Source organism: Phoxinus phoxinus (genome assembly GCF_949152265.1).
Source record: "Phoxinus phoxinus genome assembly, chromosome: 14".
Lineage (NCBI taxonomy): Eukaryota > Metazoa > Chordata > Actinopteri > Cypriniformes > Leuciscidae > Phoxinus > Phoxinus phoxinus.
This window is the reverse complement of record NC_136889.1, coordinates 9,186,663-9,200,729: the sequence shown is the minus strand read 5'-3', so window position 1 is coordinate 9,200,729 and position 14,067 is coordinate 9,186,663. Positions and strand designations below refer to the sequence as shown.

Below are 14,067 nucleotides of genomic sequence, written 5' to 3'. Positions count from 1 at the left end.
GACCATTACACCAACAGGGACTGTAATGTCATCGCATTCTAAATGCATAGAAATTAATATAGAGTTGCCCCCCCCCCATCCCCCATCCTATATTGGTCCCCCCAATGTGTGTGTTGAGTTGCTTCCAAAGGACAGCGTTTCAAATCAGTCACTTAAGTTTCATTGTGGTTGGGATGCTGAGATAGGAAGCTGCCTGTATAGGGAATCTAGAGCAAGGCAGCTTGGTGTGTTTGGACAGTTGGAGTTTTTGTGAAAGCTTCTTTCATTAAGAAGAGAGACTAGGGATGGGCAGAGGTGTAATGGAGGTCTGAAACCGCCCTCTGAACCTCCGCCGATAAACTCACAGGAAGTGTAAATATTTGTCCCTGCAACAGTTTTGACAGGGCTGTCCTATTTACCAGCTTCAGTACCTCATTCAGCACTCTGTTTGTTCAGATCTGCATGTGTGCATGTGAGTGTGAGTGTTAGTATTACGCATTTTAGTGCATCTGTACAAGTCTTTTTTTGGAGGAAGTCTTTCTGGAACAGTGTTATGTCAGATTAGACGATTGCTCTGCATGCGTGATCTGAACGACAGCTGCCCAGAACTTCTGCTGTCCTGCTATAGGTTTAATGTGCTCATATTGTGTTACGTAATGGACACCCTTCACTGGCAAAATCTCATTTTCTTTGCTCTTGTTTTAATTTCCTCACAATTCCTCAACTCATCTGTCCTTCATAAAGACCTGTATGCTTTTTTTTCTCTGTATCCGTATATGATAGTAATCTGTCATGTCCAAATGTTATTAATAGTTGTATCTTTAGCATTATTTGCATCTTTTAATTATTCCTTTGTAAAGCACTTTGAATTACTATTGTTTATTGTATACAATATATACATTACCACTGAAAAGTTTGGGGATTGTAAAATTGCAATGATTCCGTAATGTTTTTTGAAAGAAATCTCTTCTCACCATGGCTGCATTTATTTAATAAAAAATACAGTAAACACTGTAATATTATTGCAATTTAAAATAACTGCTTTCAATTTTAATATATGTTAAAATGTAATTTATTCCTGTGATGCATTATTACTTACTCCAGTCTTTAGTCAGAAATCATTCTAATATGCTGATTTGCTGCTCAAGAAACATTTCTTATTATTGTCAATTTTGAGAACAGTTGGGCTGCTTAATATTTATGTGGAAAATTTGATATTTTTTTTTGATGAATAGAAAGTTAAAAAGAACAGCATTTATTTGGAAATCAAAATCTTTTGTAACACATAACATGCATATATTTAGGCTACTGTAAACTTTGAATTGAATGCATCCTTGCTGAATAAAAGTAGTTATTAACAAAAATGTTACTGACCTAAAACTTTTTAATCATTTTGTATGTAATTTGCTTGCCCACTGTCTCAGAATTGATTCAGTTTGATGTTAGCATGTTGCTAAGCTAACAACATTAAACTCTAAGGATAAACAATGGACAGCGAAATACTGGCTAAAACAGTCAATGTTCAGTAGATCTATTATTTCTGCTAATTTCTTAATAATGCTTTAATTTTTTATGAAATATGATTACTTTCTCCACAAAGGATTTTGCCTTTGAATTTGCGTATGATGCATCAACAATAGGCCTCTCGTCAGGTTTTGGAGCAGAGCTTGTGTGTTTAGCTAGTGTTGTTTTGTATAGCAGCACTCTGTGTGTTTGGCTTGTGTTACTGCGTATGGAAATATTCTGGGTTGGCTGGTATAATGAGATCAGATCAGTGGGTCAGCCAGCACCACAGAGACCCACAAAACACATCAGTCACTTACACAAACCCAGAGCAGAGCACAGCGGCTAACAGGAAATGGTTTTAGGACAAAAAACATGGGCCTGAAATGTTTTCATATAAGAGAGGGCACAGACACTCTTTTTTAAAGAACGTCATGATTCTGAACGATTGCTTTGTTTGTCTTCTATGGCCGTGTGTGTGTGTGTGTTTGTGGGTTGTCAGGCTCTGTTCTCTCTGATTCTCTTTGATTTCTCCACGGTCTTCTGATCTTTTTACATCCTTTCTCTTCTCTGAGCAGGTTATTGTTTCAGGGCAAGAGCTGTAAAAGAGTTCAATGCTCATAATGTAACCCCCCTCACACACACCGAACCGAGGGCCTGAGGTGAGCGCTAGATGAAAGGGTGAGTCTATAGCAGGCACTCATCCCTCGAGGATTCTTTGTTGTGTTTGTCTTCTTCCACAGGGTCTTCATCACGTTTACCTGAAAACGCACAAAAAACTCACTTATACCTTATTATTATAAAATGATCACCTCTTTGTACGTCTAGTTACTTCCAGACAAGGTCACTGAAGTTTATTTCACTGATGGTAGCTCTGATCCTTTAAAGTCTTATGCACGCACACACACAGTAATTGCACCCCCCTATTAGGCCTGTATTTTTAGTGCAGACTCTCCCAGAGGTCTTTTAGGCTGAGGATGGTATGGGCTGAGTGGGCAGATGCAATAACACTCCTCTCACCTGTCTCCACCGCTGAGAGTCATCACGATTTCACGCTGACAATCTAGCCATGTGACACGTACACGCTGCGTGCAGACACACAAGCAGTGCTTTTGAAATCACGATCCTCTTTATGGAAATTTTATGATGCGTAGCGTACTAGTGATCTTAGTATTGGAGTGTGGAAAGATTTGTTTGTACTTGCATATTTATCAGGTCTAAATTTGCAACACACACAAGTGTTCAGAGTGTTAAATGTCACGCATTACTGTTATCAGATTAGTAGTGTAGTGGGCAACTCTAAGTTTTTCAATGGCCTACCTTGTGCCATTCTGTCATTACTTAACCAAAATCAAATGGATCAAAGTGGTTATACTTGAAAACCTGCATTTTATGTTGAGAATATTTAGAAGATTCAGGGGACCTATTACCAAAACTTAAATGACATGATAATGTTGATCATTACATCACCTTAATATTGTGTGTAATTTAAACAGATTTTTTAATTAGCGTTATTATGTTTCAAAAAAAAAAAATTATAGTTGTAATAATTGTCTTTGAAATGTGGGCTGTGAATTTTTTGGGGAAATGTCAATGCTTGCAAACCTGATAAAGAAAAATAATAATGTTTTACGTTTCTTTGTAAATGAAAAGCCGCATGTCTTTGTCATGAAACTCAGTATGTGTTTTGTTTTCAGTTGGCCATGCAGTGTAAAGGTTAAAATAAATGGTTAAATATATGCAATGGAGACAAGAACAGAATGATAATTCCGTATGTAAATATTCCCATTGCTGTACATTTTAAGCGATGAATACTAATGTTAGTCAAATAAAGCATAGAATGGTTTAATTAAGTTTCCAAAAGAAAGAAAAAATAGCACACCTAAGGCTAAACTTTTAATTATCTAAACAAAGTTTGAATGTAGTCTGTGTTAAGTGGTTTGGGCTGAATTTATTGTAGAGGTTTAAAAAAAAACTTAACTTTAATGTTTTTCAGGAATATTGGAGTAATTAGTAACTCATTAGCAGGACCACACGGCATCTGTGTGTGCAAAACTCAACAGATTTAGGGTATGTTTACACGGCAACGATGTACTAAAAACAGAAAAGGTTTTCCTTTGAGTTTTTTGTGTACTGGCGACAACATTATCAAAACGATCCCCTTTTCCACTAATCTGCAAAATAGCCAGGCCAGTAAAAAGGGCCAGTAGTTGGCGATGTCACTTTGTAAAGAAACACTTTGTGCCTATAGACTGAACACAATACGCATGTGCATGATGTCACCGGTTTCACAAATTCGTGTTTTGCTTGTTGGCGATAACGGTATCGTATTGAAAAACATTCACTTTGAAACCAGTTTTCAAAAAAAAAAAAATGTAGGCCCCCAAAACGCTGTTGTCATGAAAATAACCGGCCAAATTTTTCAGTTCTTAGTTGAAAACTGTCATGTAAATGGTCCCTAACACACTGGAAAAACTGGAAAACACATCAATCATAAGTGTCTTAACATCTCACAGCCTTTTTTTTTTGGCTAATTTGATTATGTTTTCAGTTACCAATAAGAGTACAGTACTCTCAGCTATTTTTGAAGGGACGTTACTGCACAAGGGCAAATACTAGAGTAAACAATAAACAAAAAGCTAACTAGAGGCTTTCAGTTCAGACCCAAAAACATCCATCCGAGAACCTGCCAAGCAAGTCTGGTTGCCTGGCAACAGCTCTTTTTCTCTCTTTTATTATCCCTCTGATGATGCTCTACACATTTTCCACTGCAAACCTAGAGATAATGCTTAGCACAGGGTTTTAGATTCCAAGTGTGTGTTTGTGTAAAGTATGTGTGCATCACCACTCGTGTGTTTGTATTGTTCAGACCTGATGGGGTGGATGAGTTGTCATAAACATGCTGTGTTAGCAGGGTGGTTGTGGTCTAGGTTCAGTCAGTGTGGATAAAACTAAAAGGCGTTGCAGATCAGGCCTGAAATTATTCAAAGGTCATTTCAGAGCCGGTGCAGTGGAGGATGAGTTGCTCTGCTTTAGATAAGGCACAGCAGCACTACTTTGGTGTAACAAATCTGTACTAGAACTGGAAACAATACATCTAGCGCATATTTTTCATCAACACTTGACCCATTAATACTAACAATTACTATATGCATTATAAAAAAAACACCTGGCTACGTGTACTGTGCTAGACTAACTGGTTCCACTCACAACACTTACATATTGTTTCGCTATTGTTGGTTTGATTTCTTCTATTGTTCTCCTCATTTGTCAGTCGCTTTGGATAAAAGCGTCTGCTAAATTATTAAATGTAAATGTAAATTTCAACATACTACGATTTGGGACACATTCATTCTAATTTCAAATACTATTTAGGATGGATAGTATGCGAATTGGAATGCAGCAAGTCACTTTGAATGAATGATTCAATGACTAATTAAGACAGACTTTTTTTAGTTTCATATTTAAACTATCATTTCATATTCCAATATGTATTTATATTTCATAGCATTATTTTTGCAATTGTAATTAGTATAAATGCATTCATGCCACCTCTAAGCTGCAATTGAAAATATTGTGTAATTAACGCTGACAAAATCATATTGCACACCCCTAAAATTGAGATATGGCCTATATCAAATAATATATCAAGATATATTGTTTCTAGTTTCTTCAGTTTTTTAAGAACTCTTGAAAATGGTTAGACTCAGCAGCTCGGGTTGAGTTAGGCAGGTCATTCCACCAGCCTGGAACAGTCAAGGTAAAAGTCGAAGAAAGTAATTTTGTGCCTCTTTGGAATGGCACCACAAGGTGCCGTTTACTTGCAGAACGCAAGTTTCTGGAGGGCACATAAGTCTGAAGTAGTGAGTTTAATATGGGGTGTAGAGCTAGTGGGTGAGTAATGCCTTGAATTTGATGCGAGCAAAAATTGGCAACCAGTGCAAGTTTATGAAGAGAGGGGTGATGTGTGCTCTCTTCTGCGCGTTAAAGACCACTCGCTGCAGCATTCTGGATCAGTTGCAGAGGTTTGACAGTGCATGCTGAGGCCTGCCAAGAGAGCATAACAGTAGTCCAGTCTGGATAGAACAAGAGCTTGGACAAGGAGTTGTGTAGCATGCTCCGATATAGGAAGGGCCTGATCTTTACGGTCACGGAACTGCTATAGATGATCCAACTACTTCCTAATGTTGTGTAAGGCAAACCTCCAGGACTGGGTAGTTCTAGCAATGTGGTATGTGAGGTTCAACTGATCATCAATCACAATGTCAAAGGTTCCTGGCTGTCCTAGATGGAGTTATGGTTGACGAACCTAACTGAAAGCAGAAGTTGTGATGAAGTATTGGCTAAGACCACAAGCAGTTCTTTCTTTGCAAGGTTGAATTGAAAGTGGTGGTATTACTTCCAGCAAGAAATGTCTGTCAGGCAAGCTGAGATGCAAGAAGATACCGTTGGATCTTCTGTATGGAATGAGAGGTAGAGTTGTGTGACAGACCCCAATGATAACATGAAGATGGAGAAGAGAAGTGGTCCAAACACTGAGCCCTGAGACACCCCAGTAGCTAGATGTTGTGACTTAGACATCTCACCCCTCCACAACACCCTGAAGGACCTACTTGAGAGGTAAGACTTGAACCATTGGAGTGCGGTTCCTGAGATGCCCTTCGTCATGATGATTGACAGGAGGATCTGGTGGTTAACTGTGCCAAAAGCAGAGGATCAAGCAAGATGACTGATGATTCTTTGTAACTATTTTCTAACTGCATTCTAACAGGCTACACAATGCAGTAAAAGTGTGCACTCTCAAGGCCTATTTTTATTTAAAAAAAAATAGCAAAGTGATAGACATACTCAACAATATTGTGTCGACAATGTGTTGTGAGCGGCACATTGTTAAAATAACAATTATGATACTATAGTAGACGATATTTATGTATTTGCTCTGTTTTTGAATTATAAAATTTCTCTATTAGAAAAACAATCACTTCAACAACTTCAACAAAAATAATTTATTATGTATTAATTTTTATGTAACTAATATAATACTAATATATTTATTATACAGTATGTTTTAATAATATAAAACTTTATCCAAAGCGACTTACAAATGAGGAATACAACAAGCTATTTATCTTAAGGAGGCAATTACTCTTTCTAATATTGTTCAGAGCTAGAACAGGGAGGGATATAATAAATAGTTAAAGCATAGAAGAGGATTTTACAACAAATAGCAATATTTATCAACATTTAGGATATTTGCACGAAAACATTTTAAAATACATGAAACGTTTGAATATTTTTTAATGCTTAATAAAAAAAAGAAATAAAAAAAAAGAATTCACATCATTAGCAAAACCATCGTAAATATATTTTTAATATTCAGTATATCGTCTAGCCCTAGTCTCTGAAAACACATTATTCTCTTTTACTCGTCTTCAAATGATTTCAATTAGATATTGTTCTGAGAGAGCACCTCAGAGAAATATCTGTTGAAAACATCCTGCAATGAGATTTCATATGAGAGAGATTAGGTTTGATATTGTAAATCTTTCTTATATTCTCTTCGTTATTACCTCCTCAGTGAGTGTGGGATGCATGTAAGGTATTTAAAACTGTGAGAAAGCCGTTTTGAAGCTGCGGAGAACAGCAGCTCTGTCCAGCATTGTGTGATATTGGCTGTGCTGCAGTCTCAGGCGCTTACACACGCTCACACACACCTGCTTGGATCTAATTTGATAGTTTGGAGCGAGGGAATGGGCTTATACTATAGGACATGTTTTTTTTCTGCATCCTTTTTGCTGTATCCTGCCCTTGTCTCCTCGGTTGGGCATGAACACTTGGCTTGAGCTGCAGAAACAGACAGGAAGGCTCAGTAGTGCAAATTACATGCATTCACAATGAGCATGTTGGGTGTCCAGATTTCTTTGTCTGCAGGTGGTGTGTGTGTTCCAGATGTGCCGATTGATCACGGTTGGGCCTGCTTGGCAGAAGGGAAATGGATAAAAAGAGAAAGGCCAGTGCATTGTGTGGTGCGGTGGATTTTTAAGGACAGCTGGCAACGACAGCGCAGGAAGAAGATGCCAGCGCAAAACTTTACTGTTTCCTCTCTCTCTCATTCTTTTTCCCTCTCTTCTCTCCCTCCCCTGTTCTGTTTTTCAGGAAGTACGGACTGAATGAAATCCATTGACTGCCACTGGTCTGGTCTCCACTGCCTCGGCAACAGTTGTCAGGGTGAGGGGCTCTAGGACACCCCTGCTGAGATCCAAAGTGTATTAAACACAATCCAGAACAAATCATGTGTAAACGGAAAACGACTCCAAAATAAACCCAGACCAGAGCTGTGTGGTGTGGACGAATGGGTGTGCATTCAAACGGGCCAGCTGCACAAGTTTACTTTGTTTTTAAAGCTGATGGGCATCTAGGATCCTGATCAAACTTCAGGAATTGCTGAAGTTTTTCACGAAATCATACGATCTCAGTGACACTGAGGATTGTGACTGTATTGGATACTTGATGAAGATGGTAGAATGTAATTTGATGTGACACATCAAGAGGATTCTGAATTTTTTTCTTCTTGGTTTTCATGAAATTATATATTTTTTGCTCTTGATTTTGACATAATAAAAGTTGTGTTGAGTTATTTGCTTGGGTGTTCTGGGTGGTTGCTAGGTGGATACTTGCTGACCCAAGTCAAATAAGCCCAGCCAAGTCTCTATGTCTACAACTTTTTGATGTCAAGGACCCACAGATATGATGATCCCCATATATATACATATACATATACATATATATTGACATTTACATATGTGCTTTTTACAACCAGATGCATTTACAATTGTCCAGTTTCGTCTGGAATGCGCTTCAGACCACTTCCTGAAGTGGTTTGAGTGACTGGATTTAAATACGTCTTCAATTCGCATTTACACCTGTTCTTTTCACAATCGGATAGCTATCTGATCAGAGAAAATACATGAAGGGATCAGGTGTAAATAGGCCCATAAAGACATCATATTTTTTTGTGAATTAAAAAAAGTGCTTTTACTGTATATTGTAATACTGAAATGGAAGCAATTCCATTATAAGTGGAAATATTGACTTTGTATGTAGTGTTTTTTCTGACGACTAGTAATGTTAAATATTAAACTGAAAAATACAAATTTAAAATCAATTAAAATGTATTTGTATAGCTCTTTTCACAATAAATATTGTTGTAGAGCAGTTTTACAGTTTAACTTTGACATCCATAAAAGTTAATTTTATCAACAAAAAAAATTCTCTCAATTTTTTTACGGGCTCCCTTGAACCCTTTTGCATCCCCCCCCCTGTGGTTTGAAAACGTATTCTCTACGATATTACTGATTATTTTCAACATCACTAATAACACATGTCCTCTGTAAGCTTCTGCATGTGTGAAAGCAGTCAAATATCAGTCAAGTATTTGTATGTTATGTGTGCAAGTTAACAGCACAGTGCCATTTTTTGAAGATGAATTCCATCTTCAGAGTTCATCCTGTTTGCACATCAGTTTTCCTCCGATGCATGAGAAAATTTGCTCACACACATTTATTTTGTCTATCGTGGTGGGGACTTTCCATTTGACTTCTATTATTTTTCTACAAGAGCTAGTGTTATTTTTTTATCCCATAACCCCAAACTAACCTGCACACAAACTCTTTCAGATTTTCAAGAAATGTAGTTTTAGCCGGAAGGTTTTACTATCATTCACTATCCACACACACATAACTCTACATACACAGGCATCTTTTCTCATTGATGCACACAGCTCTCTCTGTAAACTCACTCTTCTTTGCGAGTGTTTACTTCCACAGGACGGAGAGGCAGGTTTAGCATGTGGAAGCGTTCTGCTCAGCATAATGACTTCTAATTTCACAGCAAATAAGTCAACAGAGATTCCTTTGAATCACACATCATTTCACAGAGAGCATTCCTCTGAGTGGAGCTAAAGCTGGAACTGTCTTCTTATCTATTGAACTGCCACTGAACTGTAGAGTCAAAGTCTTTACCTCTAAACTGAACAGTGTGTTTCTGTATCTCACACACATGTAACACTGCCTTACTTTCTTCTCAGCTAATGAGACTTACCGGTCCTCTATGAGAGCACATAAACACTCCTACACGTAGAATAACACCAGGTCTAAACTTTATTCAACCTTTAACGTTTTCTCAGTTAAAATGGACATCACGGTGTGCACAACTGTTGTCCTTGCATCTACTGAAAAATTTGAATTACTGCAGTATACACACTATTAGTCAAAACAAATATTAAGCTATTAAACCAATCCTAAATATGTGATTACAGATTTGTAAAATAACAACGGTTGCTGTTTTTATCCCTGATTTTTTTCTGTAGAAAGCTGCTCATCGTGTTTTGTTTTTTTACAAAAGAGAAAAAACTATATTGTGCTTTAACGCTATGAACATAAATACTCAACATTTTTATGATGTCATTCCCTCAGATATGATGTCAGAAAGCTCAAACCATTATTTTTAAATGGGGGAAATGTCACAGATTAACGGTTTAAAGGTACAATATGTAATATTTGTGCATTAAAATATCCCAAAATCACAAGGCCAGTGTTATATATTTTGTTAAGTTGATTACTTACAATATCCCAAATGTTTCCAAAAAAATTTAAATCGTGAGAAAATTGCGATTTTAACCAAGGAAATGGGGCGTGTGAGCAGGGGTGAGCTGGGAGTCGCCAGTCAATGGCGTCATATCCGCGTTACCCTCGGTTTCCGCTCGTACTCATGCTGTCTATGCTCGTACTGCGCGGAGTCCTGGACAAATGTGGAAGTTGTAGTTGTAGCGTCTGTCAAGCAACAAACGTTAGCTTGTTTCGCGCAGTTGTTATGGAACACAATTATTCTTTACCGATTGCAGCTGGTTCTGTCGACAAAGACAAGTCCCATAAACGTACGGGTCAATTTTATATATTCCAAATGTAGCTTAATAGTTATGTTTATGTTAGGAAAGTATTATTGCTTTTGGCTTGTGTTTAGTTTATTGACATTGTTTATCACGTCTGGTGTTTATTAGCCTGGTAATACCAAACTCTGCTACTTCGCTTTGCTCTATAGACAGAGTCTGGCATGGCATCATTGAAAAGTGTTTTCTTTATCGCGGGGTGGGGTGGGGGGGGCTCGTCTGAAGTATAAAATAATTGGTTACCCGTAAGCCAATCACATAACGTTTGGTTATGCGCCAGCTCAGCAGCATCGAACTGCCACTGTAAACACATTTTAAATAATGCGAAAACGAAACCATCGAGAGAAATACCGGAGTGAACATGGCTGTCAACGACTTTTGTAGATTATGTGATGTAAATCTACGCATCCACGGCACAATCGGGGCCTCTAAACTATTATTTGACAGTAAAGAGAAACAGGAAAATATTTGCAGCCAACTGTCAAAGTTAGGATTAGTTATGTCAAACACAGCTCTTTGTTCATTTCGAGTCTGTCCGAAATGCTGCAACTTAATTGCAAGATTACAGCATGACATGGCAATATTTAAGAAATGGAAAAAAAAGGAGACACTGACCTGTCAAAAGGGTGCCAGTTCGAGCTCGACAGATAAAAGAGACCTAGATGTCACATATCGACATCACCTCCATTCAAAATGTTTACCAAACACTCTTCTTGTTCGTCCTTCAGTTTGGAAATGCCGGGAATATTCTCCACAACAGAGCGAATTTCATCCCTTGTCTCCATATCCGCGTCGTTTTCGATTTCCCCAATCTCAAACTCGGCGCTTAGCGTCTACGTCACAGCTCTCAGCCCGCTCTCTGTTCGTTGATTGGCCGGCTGTTTTCAGGCCGGAGGGAAACTGAGAGACATGTCGATGTCTCAAACTAAGTACAGAAGCGAAATAAAATTGAGCGGAAGTACGAAGTCTGACGTAGTCAGGCTAGGTGTTTATGGCCATGTAAATAAATGTGTTATGTGTTATACATAAAGATTAATCAGTCTTTTGGCAAATGATGTCGGTATGTTCGAATGTACTTCTACAACAATTGTTTAGAACACGTAAAACTGCGCAGTGTTATCACAACAATGAATTCGACAAATACAGTAACACGATAACCAATTTAGTATTATTGCCGTTAATTAATTTTAATGAAATAAAAGCATGTCATTAAACGCAACATTTATAAAAATAGAACTTTACCTCATCCATGAACATGATTTTTCGATTCCCGTCTGACCGATTTACATCCACGGTGGAGTTAAAAACGACAGTTCCCATGATTCCACGCTCCTTCACATCGTCATCAAGCTACGCTGTTGTTGTTGTTGTTTGGAATGTAGTGCCCTCTAGCGGCAGAAAATATTGCATAATGTACCTTTAACAAAAAGTGAGAAATAAAGACAAAAACCTGATACAGTGTTACTCAGACAGTGATACATGATATTTTAATTCCAATTAATGTACATTTAAAAATATTAATTCTGTCTAGATTAATTAACCAAAAACATTTGCTTTTGCATTGCACATCAAACAAACAGAGTTAATCTATTAAATAATGTTCAGTGTCTCGTTAATTGTATAAGTGGTAAATCAAAGGGACAAAAATTAGAAAAAAATAGCACCGTTTCCTTAGAATGAGCCCAATGCAATTCAAATTACAGATATCAATAATAAATCTGGTGGTGGAGATCTCTTCTCACCTATCACACTCGTACATTTCCTCCCTTTCATCTCTGACCTCTGTAAGGGGCTCTGCGGCTCTGTGGATGTGATAGAGTTTATCACTTGCTCTCGTCTGGAAGTGAAATGGATCACAGACACACTGCTGCACACATTCCCCATTAGATAGTCGCAGGCCTAAACAGATAGATCATTCCTTCACGCTCGCATGCGTTTGGCTGCTGAATAAAGAACACAGTCGCTAGATCAGCATTATCTTGCGGAGAGCGTGTTAAATGTCAGTTTGGAATATACCATTGCATTTTAGAAGCAGTGATGAAACACTTGAAATGGCTGATTGGAACCCCCTGCGTACTGACGGTTATCCTAAAAAAAATTTGTGCTTTGAGTTATGGATATGTCCAAACTGTGGGGACATGATTCTGGATAACGCTCCTCACCGATCAACTCAAAGGAGATAACAAAGGTTGAAGCTCTTTTTCTCTTAATTTCTCTCTCTTTCTCCCTTCTTCTTATAAGGCATTACAGTGAAAATGTGCTCAGCTGGGGCAAAACGTCCTCATTTTCTATCATTTGGTATATTTTTTCTATATTCTACTGTAGGCCTATCTAGGGTTAAGCGTCTCTGCAGACACTGACCAACTGCACAGTTGTGGCCAAAAGTCATGTCTGACTTAGGAAAATTATTTATAAAATGTTGTATGCATGTTATGAAGTTGTGCCTGCATACTAATGTATGCATTCCACGTTTCAGTTGTATCAATTGTCAATGAATGCAATGAAACATACCGCATTGTGTGGACGTAATTTTTTGCCAAGTGGTCACCACGCTTGCACTCATTATTCCCAGCTTATATATTTTTTTTTTAAAATCACTATGTGGCAAATATTATCTATATTAGATATTATCCAGAATATCAAATGGCCAGAAGGAAGGAGCGGCCCTATGCAACCAATGAAGGTATTGTTAAAACGGCTAAATCTGGTCAATCAGTTTTGGATATTGCTCTTGTGCTGGATATGCTGGCCAAGGAAAACTAGTAAGCAGTTTTGACAGGAGGATGAAAATCATCTGAATGTGGGACCACCTCGGCTTCTTAAGATCTGGATGAGACCTCCAACCTCTAATTTCATCTCGAACTGTAAGCTAACAGCTATAAGAGGCTGGATTGATAGGTTGTGTAGTAAAGAAACCATATATTAGTTCTATCTACCGCAAAAAACACCTTGCATTTGCCAACATTGGAACATTGGATTGGAATTTGGAGCTCCACATATATGTATTTTCTGATGTAGAAAACTTGCTCAGTAGCTCACCTGGTATACAGCACTCCACTTGAGATATGAACGAAATGAAATGAACAACCAAAGTTGCCAGATTCACATTAATCTGTTTCGAATCAAACTAAATGTGCCACTCGCTGGACATCACACTTTGAAAGTGTCGCTAAATGTGCAAGAAGCATTATAATATAATTTTGCAGAAATGTCCTTGTCTGCGCCACAGAATAAAACATTTTAAAAGATAATTGCGACTTGATTTCGAAGAATTGCCAGATATAAAGTCAGAATTGTGTAAAATAAAGTCGCAATTACGTGTTATAGTCAGAATTGCGAGATATAAACGCGAAATTTACTTTTTTTCTCGCAATTGCGAGTTTATATCTAGCAATTCTGACATATTTTTTCTATTGCGACTTTATATCACACAATTATGAAAGCTTTAGCTGAAGTTCTGCCAGGAAGACTTAATTACTACGTCATTTATTACCTTCATTTTTATCCAATCACGTCTTTATACTCTCTGTATAAAAGATCGGTACTTACACGTTTGAGTTCGCAGATGCCGACGCGACAACAACCTCCACCCTCCCCACCACCACCAGGATGGTCCTGTCCATACCTCCCAGGGGGGT

General features: G+C 37.9%; 1 long non-coding RNA gene across 1 annotated transcript; it reads right to left on the bottom strand.

Moving 5' to 3' along the window:
• Positions 1-1,524: 1,524 nt before the first annotated feature.
• On the bottom strand, positions 1,525-12,272 carry LOC307010368. The gene is made up of 3 exons (XR_013800175.1): positions 12,172-12,272; positions 11,672-11,846; positions 1,525-2,243 (listed from the first exon to the last, which is right to left on the bottom strand). It is a non-coding gene; the product is annotated as an uncharacterized lncRNA (long non-coding RNA).
• Between the last annotated feature and the right edge of the window lie 1,795 nt (positions 12,273-14,067).